General features: G+C 38.4%; 1 protein-coding gene and 1 long non-coding RNA gene across 4 annotated transcripts in view; one reads left to right on the forward strand and one right to left on the reverse strand.

The window, feature by feature from the left end:
- Window positions 1-18525, reverse strand: part of kcnq5a (potassium voltage-gated channel, KQT-like subfamily, member 5a) — a 216459-nt gene that overhangs the window by 89064 nt on the left and 108870 nt on the right. The gene's annotated exons all lie outside the window — the stretch shown is intronic.
- On the forward strand, window positions 2345-6479 carry LOC136705754 (uncharacterized). 2 transcript variants are annotated; one of them, XR_010804084.1, is made up of 5 exons: window positions 2345-2814; window positions 3656-3802; window positions 4584-4746; window positions 4942-5134; window positions 6396-6479. It is a non-coding gene; the product is annotated as an uncharacterized lncRNA (long non-coding RNA). The 2 variants fall into 2 exon arrangements; XR_010804083.1 differs by having other exon boundaries at window positions 2345-3802.

Consider the following 18525-nt stretch of genomic DNA (forward strand, 5'->3'; position numbering starts at 1 on the left):
TGCTCTCTGTTTTAATCTCTGCTCACAGGGAACACCCCAACTGCTATTTATATGAAGATTTGAAAGACTGTTACATACTCTCAAACACACACACACACACACACAGATTCTCTAGCTGGTAGAGTAGCATCAGAGTGTTTGTGTGTGTATTTATGTCTGAGAGTGTTGTGTCTATGTAAGTCAGTGTGTGTGGTTCTTGTCAGTGTAGACTGGGTGAGTTTGTGAAGTGGTGACAGATTCTCCTATCTCCTACATTGGGGATACTGCTCACAACACAGCTCTGATTACACACACACACACACACACACAGAGAGAGGGAGAGAGGCAGAGAGAGAGGGAGAGAGGCAGAGAGAAAGATAGAGATAGAGAGAAAGAGAGAGAGAGAGAGAGAGAGAGAGAGAGAGAGAGAGAGAGAGAGAGAGAGAGAGGCAGTGACAGCACATCACTTATAGTCATAACACCAAAACCACAGCAACAAAACATTGTATGATCCGTCTTAAGGTCACTGGGAAGAGCGTGTAACACAGTTCACCTGAATGAAGATATTTACTCTACAATTTTATGACTTATATGACATTTTATCTTGGCTCAATGTAAAATTTTCAATACTGTCCATGCAAATTCTATTTTAAAAGTGACATTCACACATCTAATAAGAAAACACTTAACATATAAAATTCAAGAGATTACACCCAGTCTGTCTGTTCACTCGAAACCTGTCTAATGTGTTTTTACTGCTATTTTAATGCTACTCCAAAATTTTAAATAGCCAAGCCCCCCTTAAGAATATGTTTTTGGACTGTGGGAATAAACGGACACACACAGAGGAAACCCATGTAGACACAAGGAGAACACACCCAACACCTCACTGACTGGAGATGGGATTTGAATCCATAACCCCAGAACCCTGGAGCTGTGTGATAGTGACATTACCTGTTGCATCACCCTGGCACCATCAAAAAATATTTTTATAATAAATGAAATGTTAATATTGGTAAAAAGTGCTCATTGGCCAAATCACTCTAATATATACTCTAATAAAATGAACTAATGACCTTCATTAGACAACTGTAAACAGCACCAATAAGGGCTTAAAAGACTAAATCCATCTGTGTTTCTCAGGAAATTTGCACAGACGGTATGTCAGGTGGTATGTGACATGGAATTTATGCTGCACAAAGGCAGCAGTAAACAGGATTAGAATATTGAACACAAGAGCAACAGCAGCCAGGCAGAGCCTGGAGCCCATAACTCCAGTTATTCTGCAGCTATAATCCTGTCTATGGGACACAATGAGCTGCCCAGATCCCCCTGGATACAGACACATTATACGGGTCTGTTCCCCCAAATTCTCCTGGTCAAAACACTGAAGGCAGGCAAGGTATGGGGACAAAAGACCATCATAGGTCCTACACCTTGTTGCTATTAATTTTTCTTATTGTAAAATAAAGAATACATTTTTATTTTAGTCATTTAATCTTGTTTAAATGACTTTGGCATGTCACTGTCATGGAAATGAATTATATATATCATCATTCATTGTATGTAACCGCTTATCCAGTTCAGGGTTGCAGTGGGTCCTGAGCCTACCCGGAATCACTGGGCACAAGGCAGGAACACACCCTGAAGGGGGCGCCAGTCCTTCACAGGGTGACACACACTCACACATTCAGTCACAAACTCACACCTATGGACACATTTGAGTCACCAATCCACCTACCAACGTGTGTTTTTGGACCGTGGGAGGAAACCAGATCACCCGGAGGGTGAACCCACGCTGACGAGTGGAGAACACAACAAACTCCTCACAGACAGTCCATGGAGCTGTGTGACTGCAGCCACTGTGCTGCCCCATTTTATATATATATATATATATATATATGATTTTCTTTTGTGTTCCAGGTATTTATTTGGTATTTTCACTGAAGGGAGACTGGAAGAAATATGACAGAGCAGACACTCTCCATTAGAATGTTTACAATCGCAGGTTTTCTTCTATATTACACTTTGCAGGCAGTGATTCCACAGCGAGTCTGTTAGTGTTTTCTGTGCAGATAAGGTTGACCAGGCTATCTGGGTCATTCATACATATTTAGCATCTCCACAGGCTATAGAACATAATGGAGTTCTGTGGAGCATAGACACCCAGTGTGGAAAACTATTTTGTTTTGGTTTCTCTATGAGTCTGAGTGAATGTTTGAGTGTATGCTTAAACCTCTGTGCTTCTGTAAATGATCTTTTAATCACACACATACAAACTTAAAAAGTGTATGTGAGAGATAGAGAAAAAGAAATACATTGTATGTGTGTGTGTGTGTGTGTGTGTGTGTGTGTGTGTGTTTGTTTTTGTGTATTGTCAGTACACTTGTCAGAATACACACCAACGTTGTCAGGACACATGGTAATGTCAGGACCAAAACCCATGTCCTAACTTTTCTGACCCTGCCACCATGTTCAGAATGCTCTAAAATACATGTGCTGTGAATTTCAGGAAAGTCCTAATTTTTAACTCTCATGAGGGTCAAAGTGAGGTAAGGGTGTCTAGATTTGGCTCAAAAGGGTGCGCGCTCGCAGTGGCCACTTGAGGAACTGCAGCAAAAGCCACGCACACTTTGGAAGTGACGTCAGCATAAAATGGCTTCCAGTGATCTTAAACTCATGGTTCCTGGGGATATGAGTTATAAATCAGAGCTTAATTGGCTCTCTGATTGGTTAGTGGAATCGCACTTATTGGTTCGAGAGCTTCGCGGCAAAAAAACAGGTCCCATTTTTCCCGGGAAACTGAGCGGTGGACACGAGACAAGCTTTTAAATGGTAAGTTAATGCATCTTTATTGCATCATTTTAAAGTTATGTATAATAAATTTACAATTTAAAATGTAGTTTTTTTCTGATTTATTTAATGCATTTGAAGTGGTTCTGTGGTTAAACTATTTATTTATTTATTTAATTAATTAATATACACGTTTGTTGGACTTGTTTGTTTAACCAGGCACACACCTAGACATTTTAGAGTGCTTTAGAGTGCACAGGTTTTACGCTTGGGGAGTAGAAGTTTGTTAAGTCGACGTGCAACGCGTGAAGGAAAGGTGCAGCTCCGAGAGAAAGTTTATTTAGGAGAGAGACGCCGTGGACTGCAGAGTGGGGGATGGGCGCGTGCAGCTGCGAGAGCAGAGTTGGGGCGCGTGCAGCACGGACAGAGTGGGGGATGGGCGCGTGCAGCAGAGTGGAAAAGTTTAATCACAGTTACAGAGAGAGTTGGGTGAGGGGGGCAGGGCTCGGCCACAGAGTTATTAATAAATGGTGAACAGGACAACCGCTTTTGGTCAAATTTCACATCTACATCTACATCTAGTCTAGTCTTTAATATATTTAGCCATTTACAGCCATGTTTTCTCTGTTTCTTAACCCCAACTCTGCAGCATGTTTAGTTTATTATACAAACTATGTGTTTATTGTATGTATTAAGTACGCAGTGTACAGTTTGTGTAAAGTACAGTGAGCACACTGAGAGTACAGTACAATTATAGGTGTCAGACCCTTGCTGTGGTTATTTTTTGTTACAAATAATTCCAGACTTAGTTAGAAAACTGAAATAAAGGCATGTTGTTGCCTTAAAATGTTTAGTATTCAAATCCATATTTACTCTTTTTCAGTTCATAAATTTTATGATTTAAAAACAGTATTAAGGAAAATGTTAAGCAGAAGAACGAGGCGAAATCCTGTGGCAGATGCTACAGAACATATTCTTTCCTGCGAGGACAAGCCTTGGTTTGAAGAAAGATTTATCAACTCATGTAAAGGTATGCCTGAATATTTACATTACATACTACATTTACAATAATTACAGTTATAAATATTAAACCTCAGGGGCACGTCTGTGGGGTGGGGGAAGGACATTTCTTGTAGCTTTAAAATGTTTTGATTCTAAAATTGTGTTACTGTTACAAGAAAAAAAGTTTAAAGGTTAAATTTCACATGCAGTAATTGGCTCTGTCTTAGTAGAATTGTATGTAGAATTAGATTTGTGCACCTGCAATTAAGAGTTTGTGATTGTATTTGTGGGAGAGGAGTTTGCAACTCCTGAGGAGATTTTCTCTGTGACTTCAAATTATAATAATACACATGTGACTATTTTCTCCAGTACATGTTTCACTGTCACTGGTGCTCAGGGGTTTTGCACCAAATATGCCTCCATAGTGGCACACTTTCAAAAGGAAAGAAGCATATTTTATCTTTCCGTGGTATATTTAATGTGGCGTACAAATGCAGGCTTTTACAATTTTGCATGGGACATGTCCCACATCCCTGTGGTTCCTATGCCAATTAAATTAAGACTAATACTACACCAAGCAATATAAAAAAAAATGGATTTTTTGACGCCCAGATAGAATTCAAAGAAAGTGTACATTGTTTTTCACATGACGTTGTAAGCCATTATATTTAACCAAACAGTGGGTAGGTCTTGTATGCTTGGTGTCTTTCCAATTTAATCATTTCTGCTTAAGTTCTTAAAGTTTGACATTTAATTAGAAGTTCTTAAAAATTAATTCCATTTACATTTTCCCCTTTGCTTTATTTTAGGAAGGGGAGTATTTGCTCTGGTGAAGATAGAAAGAGGAAGCTTTGTCCTTGAATACCAAGGACAACTTATTTCTCAAAAAGAGAGTTCAGAGAGACAAAAAAAATATACAGAAAAACAAAATGGGTTTTTGTTTGACTTTAAATGGAATGGGAGTAGCTGGTGGTAAGTGGCTGCCTGTTATGTAGGATATTCTAGCTTTCCTTCTTTTAGGAAATCCTAGCTGAGTTAATTTCTAACAGATAAAATTAAATTACATGAATAAATGACATACTGACATTTATTTAAGAGTCATACTTAAGTAGTTGTAATTTTAGCAGTTGGTGTTGTAATTAAATATATCTGAATTTCCTTTTTCAGCATAGATGCTGCCAAAGAAGATGGGACTTTAGGACGATTAGTAAACGATGATCACAAAAATGCAAATTGTAAAATAAAAAAAATACTGGTTAAAGGCAAGCCACATTTGTGCTTATTTGCTATGAAGGACATAGACCCAGGGCAGGAAATAACGTACAGTTATGGAGACAGCCCCTGGCCTTGGCGTTCACTGGTGAGTTTATATGATATTTTATATGAAAATATGGAACACTTTATAAAAATGCAACAAAACAAAATCTGTAACTTGTTAATTAGATTTAAAGGACAGGGAAAAGATATTCATTAAATATTTTTGTTTACTTTATGTAGTATTATTTCAACTAAACTATTTGTTAAATATAAAAAAATTGGAAATGGAAATTTGATGTCTGCAACACACAGGGGACAGAACCAAGTTTACCATCGTGATTATCATAGGAGACAGATCTAGAACACAGGCAGGTTAAGCTCATGCTGTTGGAGCACATACCAAATGAGGCATGGCATCATCCTGCTGAAATAACCATAGATTTCCTGGGGAAAGACATCATCATTTTTCTCTAAAAATAGTAATGTTCACATCCACATCAATAGAAGCTACTCACATATGCAAGCCGTCCATGTAGTGGTCACTGATGCCCTAGGAGAGGTGTAGGGTTTTGCCCGTCACTGATAAAATTTGGATGGTCCATTGTTTCAGTGGCACAGAAAACATGATTTATTTGGATTTTATATTAGGTACAGTATATTTTGAAATGTACTGCATAGAACACTATATATTTTTACAATAATTCAAAATACAAAGTGGTGAGAACCAACCTATCTTTGCTTAAAAACAATGGAAGCTTTTTACCCAATATAGATCTACTCTTGTTACCAGCTCACCTGCTTGTTATGAAATGCTTTAAGATTAAAATATATCTCGAGTGTCTATACATATTGTCCCTTTAAAAATTTGTCTCTGCGCCTGTCTTGAAAGCAGCCAATTCTAATTTTTTTTTTTATATTTACAAAATAAAAATAAAAAATAAGTAATTATAAACACATCTTCAGACAGACTTAAACATTCTAGACTTTAACACTTGAACACTGATTAAGACAATGTCTGTGTTCTCTTGCATGTCTGTCGTGTTTACATTGTCAATTTTAAAGATTACCAAAACCCTTCATGACCTGATGAGCATAAAATACTCACCACTGGGGCACAGTTAAGCATGTTGAAGCATATTGACACGAAGCAAAAAATTAGTTTTGATAAAATATTACCAAGTTTGGAATTCATGTGTTATATATTAAGCAATATCCGTATGTCCAGTCCTTATTTTATATTTGGGTGTAAGCGATGTTCATGTTGCTTCTCTTAGTCCTTATTGTTGTCATTTTGTTTTTTTCCCATGAGCAATGAAAGTAAGCAGCATGAAATGTCTGACTGGTCTTTGTCTCACACCTTGCAGGACAAAAACATTAACAAATCACCTGAAGGTCCGGATCTTTCGCTGATTTCTCATGAGCGGAGAGCAGAAATCATGGCAGCACAGGTAGAAATGGATTATCCATACACTCTATTTGGACAGCTATTTATAAACTAAGTTTAATAATAATATTAAATAACTGTCCTAATAATGATGCTCCAAGACTTTTCTGGGGTAAAATGTTTTGACCTGAGGGAAGCCTCAAATGTCCTGACATTGGACTGTACCAGAAACGGGGTGTGTGTCGTGTCCTAATTTTACACCTTGGCGTAAATCACTTTGAATAAATTATTGTTGATCCTTGTTTTAGATTTTAATGGTCAGTTTTGTGGTCATTTTCTGTTATTGTTTTAATATTACTATGCCTATATTCATTTAGACTGACAGCAGAATCATACGGAGCGCAAAGCTTGCCAAGTACGGCGCTGAACCTGAAACTTCTTTGGCCACCGAGGAGCCAAAAGTGGAGGCTACTGCTGCACAGGTAAAAAATGAACCTATTTTCATATAATAGTAAGCTAGGCATTTCAGTATTTCTTTCCATTAAGGGCTACTACATCAGTGCTGCCCTTACCCAACGATTGTCCTGACACCAAAATTCCAGCACTGTTTTGGGCTAAAATATCTTGGTGTAGTTAAAGGGGGCGTTCACGGTTTTAATCGAAACACACCTTTATTAATATACAACTCTGAGGATGTTTCCTCATCATTTGCTGCTTTCCAGTAGTTTTGCGTGCTCAGAACTGATCTAATGCATTTCTGAAGCCTGTTTTTAAAAAAAGAAAAAATGTCTCTGTCCACTGTTAGGATTCTCTCTCTCTGCTCGCAGCAGAGAAACGGCATCTAGAGTTATTTTACACGAGAAATCTCTATACAATCTCTATGAAAAGTACAATTCGAGATGAGGATGATGCTCTGTCTGTTCCATAGGTGGGTAACACTGACTTATTTTTACTGTTTTGGATTTCTTAAGGTGGACTGTCCAAATTCAGGAGATGGCAAACTGCATGAAATAAAACACATACCGACATTATTACAAACTCTACAGCTCGAGTTACATATGGGTTTCTGTGGTAATTCAAATAGTGAAAGCAAGCTTACAGACAAGTCAAACTTCAGCTGCGTACTATCAGTTATTTTTCCCCAAACACACTGTTCCACCTTAAAAGACGCACAGCTTCTGAGTGTAAACAAACCAGAGAGAACAGCATTTCCCCACAATCGTAGACGTCCCCTTTTAATATCTAAATTGTCCTGAATTTGCATCGTACCAGACAAAGGGTGTGTGTCGGGTCCTAATTTTGCATCATGACGTGAACGATATTGCCAAAATGAAAGCTGTTGCTTCTCTTAGTCCTTATTGTTGTCATTTTGTTTTTTTCCCATGAGCAATGAAAGTAAGCAGCATGAAATGTCTGACTGGTCTTTGTCTCACACCTTGCAGGACAAAAACATTAACAAATCACCTGAAGGTCCGGATCTTTCGCTGATTTCTCATGAGCGGAGAGCAGAAATCATGGCAGCACAGGTAGAAATGGATTATCCATACACTCTATTTGGACAGCTATTTATAAACTAAGTTTAATAATAATATTAAATAACTGTCCTAATAATGATGCTCCAAGGCTTTTCTGGGGTAAAATGTTTTGACCTGAGGGAAGCCTCAAATGTCCTGACATTGGACTGTACCAGAAACGGGGTGTGTGTTGTGTCCTAATTTTACACCTTGGCGTAAATCACTTTGAATAAATTATTGTTGATCCTTGTTTTAGATTTTAATAGTCAGTTTTGTGGTCATTTTCTGTTATTGTTTTAATATTACTATGCCTATATTCATTTAGACTGACAGCAGAATCATGCGGCGCGCAAAGCTTGCCAAGTACGGTGCTGAACCTGAAACTTCTTTGGCCACCGAGGAGCCAAAAGTGGAGGCTACTGCTTCACAGGTAAAAAATGAACCTATATTCATATAATACTAAGCTAGGCATTTCAGTATTTCTTTCCATTAAGGGCTACTACATCAGTGCTGCCCTTACCCAACGATTGTCCTGACACCAAAATTCCAGCACTGTTTTGGGCTAAAATATCTTGGTGTAGTTAAAGGGGGCGTTCACGGTTTTAATCGAAACACACCTTTATTAATATACAACTCTGAGGATGTTTCCTCATCATTTGCTGCTTTTCAGTAGTTTTGCGTGCTCAGAACTGATCTAATGCATTTCTGAAGCCTGTTTTTAAAAAAAACAAAAAAGAAAAAATGTCTCTGTCCACTGTTAGGATTCTCTCTCTCTGCTCGCAGCAGAGAAACGGCATCTAGAGTTATTTTACACGAGAAATCTCTATACAATCTCTATGAAAAGTACAATTCGAGATGAGGATGATGCTCTGTGTCTGTTCCATAGGTGGGTAACACTGACTTATTTTTACTGTTTTGGATTTCTTAAGGTGGACTGTCCAAATTCAGGAGATGGCAAACTGCATGAAATAAAACACATACCGACATTATTACAAACTCTACAGCTCGAGTTACATATGGGTTTCTGTGGTAATTCAAATAGTGAAAGCAAGCTTACAGACAAGTCAAACTTCAGCTGCGTACTATCAGTTATTTTTCCCCAAACACACTGTTCCACCTTAAAAGACGCACAGCTTCTGAGTGTAAACAAACCAGAGAGAACAGCATTTCCCCACAATCGTAGACGTCCCCTTTTAATATCTAAATTGTCCTGAATTTGCATCGTACCAGACAAAGGGTGTGTGTCGGGTCCTAATTTTGCATCATGACGTGAACGATATTGCCAAAATGAAAGCTGTTGCTTCTCTTAGTCCTTATTGTTGTCATTTTGTTTTTTTCCCATGAGCAATGAAAGTAAGCAGCATGAAATGTCTGACTGGTCTTTGTCTCACACCTTGCAGGACAAAAACATTAACAAATCACCTGAAGGTCCGGATCTTTCGCTGATTTCTCATGAGCGGAGAGCAGAAATCATGGCAGCACAGGTAGAAATGGATTATCCATACACTCTATTTGGACAGCTATTTATAAACTAAGTTTAATAATAATATTAAATAACTGTCCTAATAATGATGCTCCAAGGCTTTTCTGGGGTAAAATGTTTTGACCTGAGGGAAGTCTCAAATGTCCTGACATTGGACTGTACCAGAAACGGGGTGTGTGTTGTGTCCTAATTTTACACCTTGGCGTAAATCACTTTGAATAAATTATTGTTGATCCTTGTTTTAGATTTTAATAGTCAGTTTTGTGGTCATTTTCTGTTATTGTTTTAATATTACTATGCCTATATTCATTTAGACTGACAGCAGAATCATACGGAGCGCAAAGCTTGCCAAGTACGGCGCTGAACCTGAAACTTCTTTGGCCACCGAGGAGCCAAAAGTGGAGGCTACTGCTTCACAGGTAAAAAATGAACCTTTTTTCATATAATAGTAAGCTAGGCATTTCAGTATTTCTTTCCATTAAGGGCTACTACATCAGTGCTGCCCTTACCCAACGATTGTCCTGACACCAAAATTCCAGCACTGTTTTGGGCTAAAATATCTTGGTGTAGTTAAAGGGGGCGTTCACGGTTTTAATCGAAACACACCTTTATTAATATACAACTCTGAGGATGTTTCCTCATCATTTGCTGCTTTTCAGTAGTTTTGCGTGCTCAGAACTGATCTAATGCATTTCTGAAGCCTGTTTTTAAAAAAAACAAAAAAGAAAAAATGTCTCTGTCCACTGTTAGGATTCTCTCTCTCTGCTCGCAGCAGAGAAACGGCATCTAGAGTTATTTTACACGAGAAATCTCTATACAATCTCTATGAAAAGTACAATTCGAGATGAGGATGATGCTCTATGTCTGTTCCATAGGTGGGTAACACTGACTTATTTTTACTGTTTTGGATTTCTTAAGGTGGACTGTCCAAATTCAGGAGATGGCAAACTGCATGAAATAAAACACATACCGACATTATTACAAACTCTACAGCTCGAGTTACATATGGGTTTCTGTGGTAATTCAAATAGTGAAAGCAAGCTTACAGACAAGTCAAACTTCAGCTGCGTACTATCAGTTATTTTTCCCCAAACACACTGTTCCACCTTAAAAGACGCACAGCTTCTGAGTGTAAACAAACCGGAGAGAACAGCATTTCCCCACAATCGTAGACGTCCCCTTTTAATATCTAAATTGTCCTGAATTTGCATCGTACCAGACAAAGGGTGTGTGTCGGGTCCTAATTTTGCATCATGACGTGAACGATATTGCCAAAATGAAAGCTGTTGCTTCTCTTAGTCCTTATTGTTGTCATTTTGTTTTTTTCCCATGAGCAATGAAAGTAAGCAGCATGAAATGTCTGACTGGTCTTTGTCTCACACCTTGCAGGACAAAAACATTAACAAATCACCTGAAGGTCCGGATCTTTCGCTGATTTCTCATGAGCGGAGAGCAGAAATCATGGCAGCACAGGTAGAAATGGATTATCCATACACTCTATTTGGACAGCTATTTATAAACTAAGTTTAATAATAATATTAAATAACTGTCCTAATAATGATGCTCCAAGACTTTTCTGGGGTAAAATGTTTTGACCTGAGGGAAGCCTCAAATGTCCTGACATTGGACTGTACCAGAAACGGGGTGTGTGTCGTGTCCTAATTTTACACCTTGGCGTAAATCACTTTGAATAAATTATTGTTGATCCTTGTTTTAGATTTTAATGGTCAGTTTTGTGGTCATTTTCTGTTATTGTTTTAATATTACTATGCCTATATTCATTTAGACTGACAGCAGAATCATACGGAGCGCAAAGCTTGCCAAGTACGGCGCTGAACCTGAAACTTCTTTGGCCACCGAGGAGCCAAAAGTGGAGGCTACTGCTGCACAGGTAAAAAATGAACCTATTTTCATATAATAGTAAGCTAGGCATTTCAGTATTTCTTTCCATTAAGGGCTACTACATCAGTGCTGCCCTTACCCAACGATTGTCCTGACACCAAAATTCCAGCACTGTTTTGGGCTAAAATATCTTGGTGTAGTTAAAGGGGGCGTTCACGGTTTTAATCGAAACACACCTTTATTAATATACAACTCTGAGGATGTTTCCTCATCATTTGCTGCTTTCCAGTAGTTTTGCGTGCTCAGAACTGATCTAATGCATTTCTGAAGCCTGTTTTTAAAAAAAGAAAAAATGTCTCTGTCCACTGTTAGGATTCTCTCTCTCTGCTCGCAGCAGAGAAACGGCATCTAGAGTTATTTTACACGAGAAATCTCTATACAATCTCTATGAAAAGTACAATTCGAGATGAGGATGATGCTCTGTCTGTTCCATAGGTGGGTAACACTGACTTATTTTTACTGTTTTGGATTTCTTAAGGTGGACTGTCCAAATTCAGGAGATGGCAAACTGCATGAAATAAAACACATACCGACATTATTACAAACTCTACAGCTCGAGTTACATATGGGTTTCTGTGGTAATTCAAATAGTGAAAGCAAGCTTACAGACAAGTCAAACTTCAGCTGCGTACTATCAGTTATTTTTCCCCAAACACACTGTTCCACCTTAAAAGACGCACAGCTTCTGAGTGTAAACAAACCAGAGAGAACAGCATTTCCCCACAATCGTAGACGTCCCCTTTTAATATCTAAATTGTCCTGAATTTGCATCGTACCAGACAAAGGGTGTGTGTCGGGTCCTAATTTTGCATCATGACGTGAACGATATTGCCAAAATGAAAGCTGTTGCTTCTCTTAGTCCTTATTGTTGTCATTTTGTTTTTTTCCCATGAGCAATGAAAGTAAGCAGCATGAAATGTCTGACTGGTCTTTGTCTCACACCTTGCAGGACAAAAACATTAACAAATCACCTGAAGGTCCGGATCTTTCGCTGATTTCTCATGAGCGGAGAGCAGAAATCATGGCAGCACAGGTAGAAATGGATTATCCATACACTCTATTTGGACAGCTATTTATAAACTAAGTTTAATAATAATATTAAATAACTGTCCTAATAATGATGCTCCAAGGCTTTTCTGGGGTAAAATGTTTTGACCTGAGGGAAGCCTCAAATGTCCTGACATTGGACTGTACCAGAAACGGGGTGTGTGTTGTGTCCTAATTTTACACCTTGGCGTAAATCACTTTGAATAAATTATTGTTGATCCTTGTTTTAGATTTTAATAGTCAGTTTTGTGGTCATTTTCTGTTATTGTTTTAATATTACTATGCCTATATTCATTTAGACTGACAGCAGAATCATGCGGCGCGCAAAGCTTGCCAAGTACGGTGCTGAACCTGAAACTTCTTTGGCCACCGAGGAGCCAAAAGTGGAGGCTACTGCTTCACAGGTAAAAAATGAACCTATATTCATATAATACTAAGCTAGGCATTTCAGTATTTCTTTCCATTAAGGGCTACTACATCAGTGCTGCCCTTACCCAACGATTGTCCTGACACCAAAATTCCAGCACTGTTTTGGGCTAAAATATCTTGGTGTAGTTAAAGGGGGCGTTCACGGTTTTAATCGAAACACACCTTTATTAATATACAACTCTGAGGATGTTTCCTCATCATTTGCTGCTTTTCAGTAGTTTTGCGTGCTCAGAACTGATCTAATGCATTTCTGAAGCCTGTTTTTAAAAAAAACAAAAAAGAAAAAATGTCTCTGTCCACTGTTAGGATTCTCTCTCTCTGCTCGCAGCAGAGAAACGGCATCTAGAGTTATTTTACACGAGAAATCTCTATACAATCTCTATGAAAAGTACAATTCGAGATGAGGATGATGCTCTATGTCTGTTCCATAGGTGGGTAACACTGACTTATTTTTACTGTTTTGGATTTCTTAAGGTGGACTGTCCAAATTCAGGAGATGGCAAACTGCATGAAATAAAACACATACCGACATTATTACAAACTCTACAGCTCGAGTTACATATGGGTTTCTGTGGTAATTCAAATAGTGAAAGCAAGCTTACAGACAAGTCAAACTTCAGCTGCGTACTATCAGTTATTTTTCCCCAAACACACTGTTCCACCTTAAAAGACGCACAGCTTCTGAGTGTAAACAAACCGGAGAGAACAGCATTTCCCCACAATCGTAGACGTCCCCTTTTAATATCTAAATTGTCCTGAATTTGCATCGTACCAGACAAAGGGTGTGTGTCGGGTCCTAATTTTGCATCATGACGTGAACGATATTGCCAAAATGAAAGCTGTTGCTTCTCTTAGTCCTTATTGTTGTCATTTTGTTTTTTTCCCATGAGCAATGAAAGTAAGCAGCATGAAATGTCTGACTGGTCTTTGTCTCACACCTTGCAGGACAAAAACATTAACAAATCACCTGAAGGTCCGGATCTTTCGCTGATTTCTCATGAGCGGAGAGCAGAAATCATGGCAGCACAGGTAGAAATGGATTATCCATACACTCTATTTGGACAGCTATTTATAAACTAAGTTTAATAATAATATTAAATAACTGTCCTAATAATGATGCTCCAAGGCTTTTCTGGGGTAAAATGTTTTGACCTGAGGGAAGCCTCAAATGTCCTGACATTGGACTGTACCAGAAACGGGGTGTGTGTTGTGTCCTAATTTTACACCTTGGCGTAAATCACTTTGAATAAATTATTGTTGATCCTTGTTTTAGATTTTAATAGTCAGTTTTGTGGTCATTTTCTGTTATTGTTTTAATATTACTATGCCTATATTCATTTAGACTGACAGCAGAATCATGCGGCGCGCAAAGCTTGCCAAGTACGGTGCTGAACCTGAAACTTCTTTGGCCACCGAGGAGCCAAAAGTGGAGGCTACTGCTTCACAGGTAAAAAATGAACCTATATTCATATAATACTAAGCTAGGCATTTCAGTATTTCTTTCCATTAAGGGCTACTACATCAGTGCTGCCCTTACCCAACGATTGTCCTGACACCAAAATTCCAGCACTGTTTTGGGCTAAAATATCTTGGTGTAGTTAAAGGGGGCGTTCACGGTTTTAATCGAAACACACCTTTATTAATATACAACTCTGAGGATGTTTCCTCATCATTTGCTGCTTTTCAGTAGTTTTGCGTGCTCAGAACTGATCTAATGCATTTCTGAAGCCTGTTTTTAAAAAAAACAAAAAAGAAAAAATGTCTCTGTCCACTGTTAGGATTCTCTCTCTCTGCTCGCAGCAGAGAAACGGCATCTAGAGTTATTTTACACGAGAAATCTCTATACAATCTCTATGAAAAGTACAATTCGAGATGAGGATGATGCTCTGTGTCTGTTCCATAGGTGGGTAACACTGACTTATTTTTACTGTTTTGGATTTCTTAAGGTGGACTGTCCAAATTCAGGAGATGGCAAACTGCATGAAATAAAACACATACCGACATTATTACAAACTCTACAGCTCGAGTTACATATGGGTTTCTGTGGTAATTCAAATAGTGAAAGCAAGCTTACAGACAAGTCAAACTTCAGCTGCGTACTATCAGTTATTTTTCCCCAAACACACTGTTCCACCTTAAAAGACGCACAGCTTCTGAGTGTAAACAAACCAGAGAGAACAGCATTTCCCCACAATCGTAGACGTCCCCTTTTAATATCTAAATTGTCCTGAATTTGCATCGTACCAGACAAAGGGTGTGTGTCGGGTCCTAATTTTGCATCATGACGTGAACGATATTGCCAAAATGAAAGCTGTTGCTTCTCTTAGTCCTTATTGTTGTCATTTTGTTTTTTTCCCATGAGCAATGAAAGTAAGCAGCATGAAATGTCTGACTGGTCTTTGTCTCACACCTTGCAGGACAAAAACATTAACAAATCACCTGAAGGTCCGGATCTTTCGCTGATTTCTCATGAGCGGAGAGCAGAAATCATGGCAGCACAGGTAGAAATGGATTATCCATACACTCTATTTGGACAGCTATTTATAAACTAAGTTTAATAATAATATTAAATAACTGTCCTAATAATGATGCTCCAAGGCTTTTCTGGGGTAAAATGTTTTGACCTGAGGGAAGTCTCAAATGTCCTGACATTGGACTGTACCAGAAACGGGGTGTGTGTTGTGTCCTAATTTTACACCTTGGCGTAAATCACTTTGAATAAATTATTGTTGATCCTTGTTTTAGATTTTAATAGTCAGTTTTGTGGTCATTTTCTGTTATTGTTTTAATATTACTATGCCTATATTCATTTAGACTGACAGCAGAATCATGCGGCGCGCAAAGCTTGCCAAGTACGGTGCTGAACCTGAAACTTCTTTGGCCACCGAGGAGCCAAAAGTGGAGGCTACTGCTTCACAGGTAAAAAATGAACCTATATTCATATAATACTAAGCTAGGCATTTCAGTATTTCTTTCCATTAAGGGCTACTACATCAGTGCTGCCCTTACCCAACGATTGTCCTGACACCAAAATTCCAGCACTGTTTTGGGCTAAAATATCTTGGTGTAGTTAAAGGGGGCGTTCACGGTTTTAATCGAAACACACCTTTATTAATATACAACTCTGAGGATGTTTCCTCATCATTTGCTGCTTTTCAGTAGTTTTGCGTGCTCAGAACTGATCTAATGCATTTCTGAAGCCTGTTTTTAAAAAAAACAAAAAAGAAAAAATGTCTCTGTCCACTGTTAGGATTCTCTCTCTCTGCTCGCAGCAGAGAAACGGCATCTAGAGTTATTTTACACGAGAAATCTCTATACAATCTCTATGAAAAGTACAATTCGAGATGAGGATGATGCTCTGTGTCTGTTCCATAGGTGGGTAACACTGACTTATTTTTACTGTTTTGGATTTCTTAAGGTGGACTGTCCAAATTCAGGAGATGGCAAACTGCATGAAATAAAACACATACCGACATTATTACAAACTCTACAGCTCGAGTTACATATGGGTTTCTGTGGTAATTCAAATAGTGAAAGCAAGCTTACAGACAAGTCAAACTTCAGCTGCGTACTATCAGTTATTTTTCCCCAAACACACTGTTCCACCTTAAAAGACGCACAGCTTCTGAGTGTAAACAAACCAGAGAGAACAGCATTTCCCCACAATCGTAGACGTCCCCTTTTAATATCTAAATTGTCCTGAATTTGCATCGTACCAGACAAAGGGTGTGTGTCGGGTCCTAATTTTGCATCATGACGTGAACGATATTGCCAAAATGAAAGCTGTTGCTTCTCTTAGTCCTTATTGTTGTCATTTTGTTTTTTTCCCATGAGCAATGAAAGTAAGCAGCATGAAATGTCTGACTGGTCTTTGTCTCACACCTTGCAGGACAAAAACATTAACAAATCACCTGAAGGTCCGGATCTTTCGCTGATTTCTCATGAGCGGAGAGCAGAAATCATGGCAGCACAGGTAGAAATGGATTATCCATACACTCTATTTGGACAGCTATTTATAAACTAAGTTTAATAATAATATTAAATAACTGTCCTAATAATGATGCTCCAAGGCTTTTCTGGGGTAAAATGTTTTGACCTGAGGGAAGTCTCAAATGTCCTGACATTGGACTGTACCAGAAACGGGGTGTGTGTTGTGTCCTAATTTTACACCTTGGCGTAAATCACTTTGAATAAATTATTGTTGATCCTTGTTTTAGATTTTAATAGTCAGTTTTGTGGTCATTTTCTGTTATTGTTTTAATATTACTATGCCTATATTCATTTAGACTGACAGCAGAATCATACGGAGCGCAAAGCTTGCCAAGTACGGCGCTGAACCTGAAACTTCTTTGGCCACCGAGGAGCCAAAAGTGGAGGCTACTGCTTCACAGGTAAAAAATGAACCTATTTTCATATAATAGTAAGCTAGGCATTTCAGTATTTCTTTCCATTAAGGGCTACTACATCAGTGCTGCCCTTACCCAACGATTGTCCTGACACCAAAATTCCAGCACTGTTTTGGGCTAAAATATCTTGGTGTAGTTAAAGGGGGCGTTCACGGTTTTAATCGAAACACACCTTTATTAATATACAACTCTGAGGATGTTTCCTCATCATTTGCTGCTTTTCAGTAGTTTTGCGTGCTCAGAACTGATCTAATGCATTTCTGAAGCCTGTTTTAAAAAAAAAAAACAAAAAAGAAAAAATGTCTCTGTCCACTGTTAGGATTCTCTCTCTCTGCTCACAGCAGAGAAACAGCATCTAGAGTTATTTTACACGAGAAATCTCTATGAAAAGTACAATTCGAGATGAGGATTTTGCTTTTTATTGTTTTACTTTCAGCCTTGTTGCGTGCCTCATAAGAACAGAGCAGAAATTCTAGAAGCACAAATAGATGTTATAAGACAGGTTTGTTAGAAATCAGCTATAATGGGCTTTTTAACATTAACTATTGTGTTGAAAAATGAATTGTCTTTTAAGATAAGGCTCCAAACTTGTTTTTTTCATGGCTCAATAAACAATTATGGTTTCATTTTCATAGATTTTCACTAAAATGGATGATTCCTCTGACTACTCGCAGTACACGGATAGTGACGACGACTATGATCCACATGTAGATGGTGACCTTTCTGAGGCTTCTAGCTGTAGCACATCTGATTCTCAGAGTCATGTTTCCCACAAGAAATTAAAGAGAAACAAAGAGAAAGTCAACATAAACAACAGTGACCTCAAAATGAAATTATCCAAGCCACACAACAGAACCCAGAGTGAGGTCAGCAATGCAAGAAATAATGTCAGCACCTCAAATCTAATCTCTCTAACAGAAACAGAAAACAAGAGTTCTGTTCATGTAGCATCAATGCCATCCTCAAATACAGGCTGGAGATATAAGAAGCAGCAGTATTGTCTATATTGTGAGAAGCCATTCTCTAAAATTTCAAGGCATCTGCAGTATGTACATCGCAATGAGTCAGATGTGGCTAAAGCATTCAGCTTTGATAAAAAATCAAAAGAGAGGCGAGTGCGCCTGCGTTTGTTAATAAGCAGAGGAAATTTTGTGCACAATGCTGTTGTATCCAGTGAGGGTAAGGGTGATTTGGTGGCCTGTAGGAGACCTAAAAAACCTGCATTCACTCATGACTTTACACATTGCATCCACTGCCAGGGTCTGTATGCAAGAAAGTCACTTTGGAGGCACATTAGAAACTGTCCACAGAATTCCAGTATTAATGAGT

Source organism: Hoplias malabaricus, chromosome 8 (genome assembly GCF_029633855.1).
Source record: "Hoplias malabaricus isolate fHopMal1 chromosome 8, fHopMal1.hap1, whole genome shotgun sequence".
Taxonomy (NCBI): domain Eukaryota; kingdom Metazoa; phylum Chordata; class Actinopteri; order Characiformes; family Erythrinidae; genus Hoplias; species Hoplias malabaricus.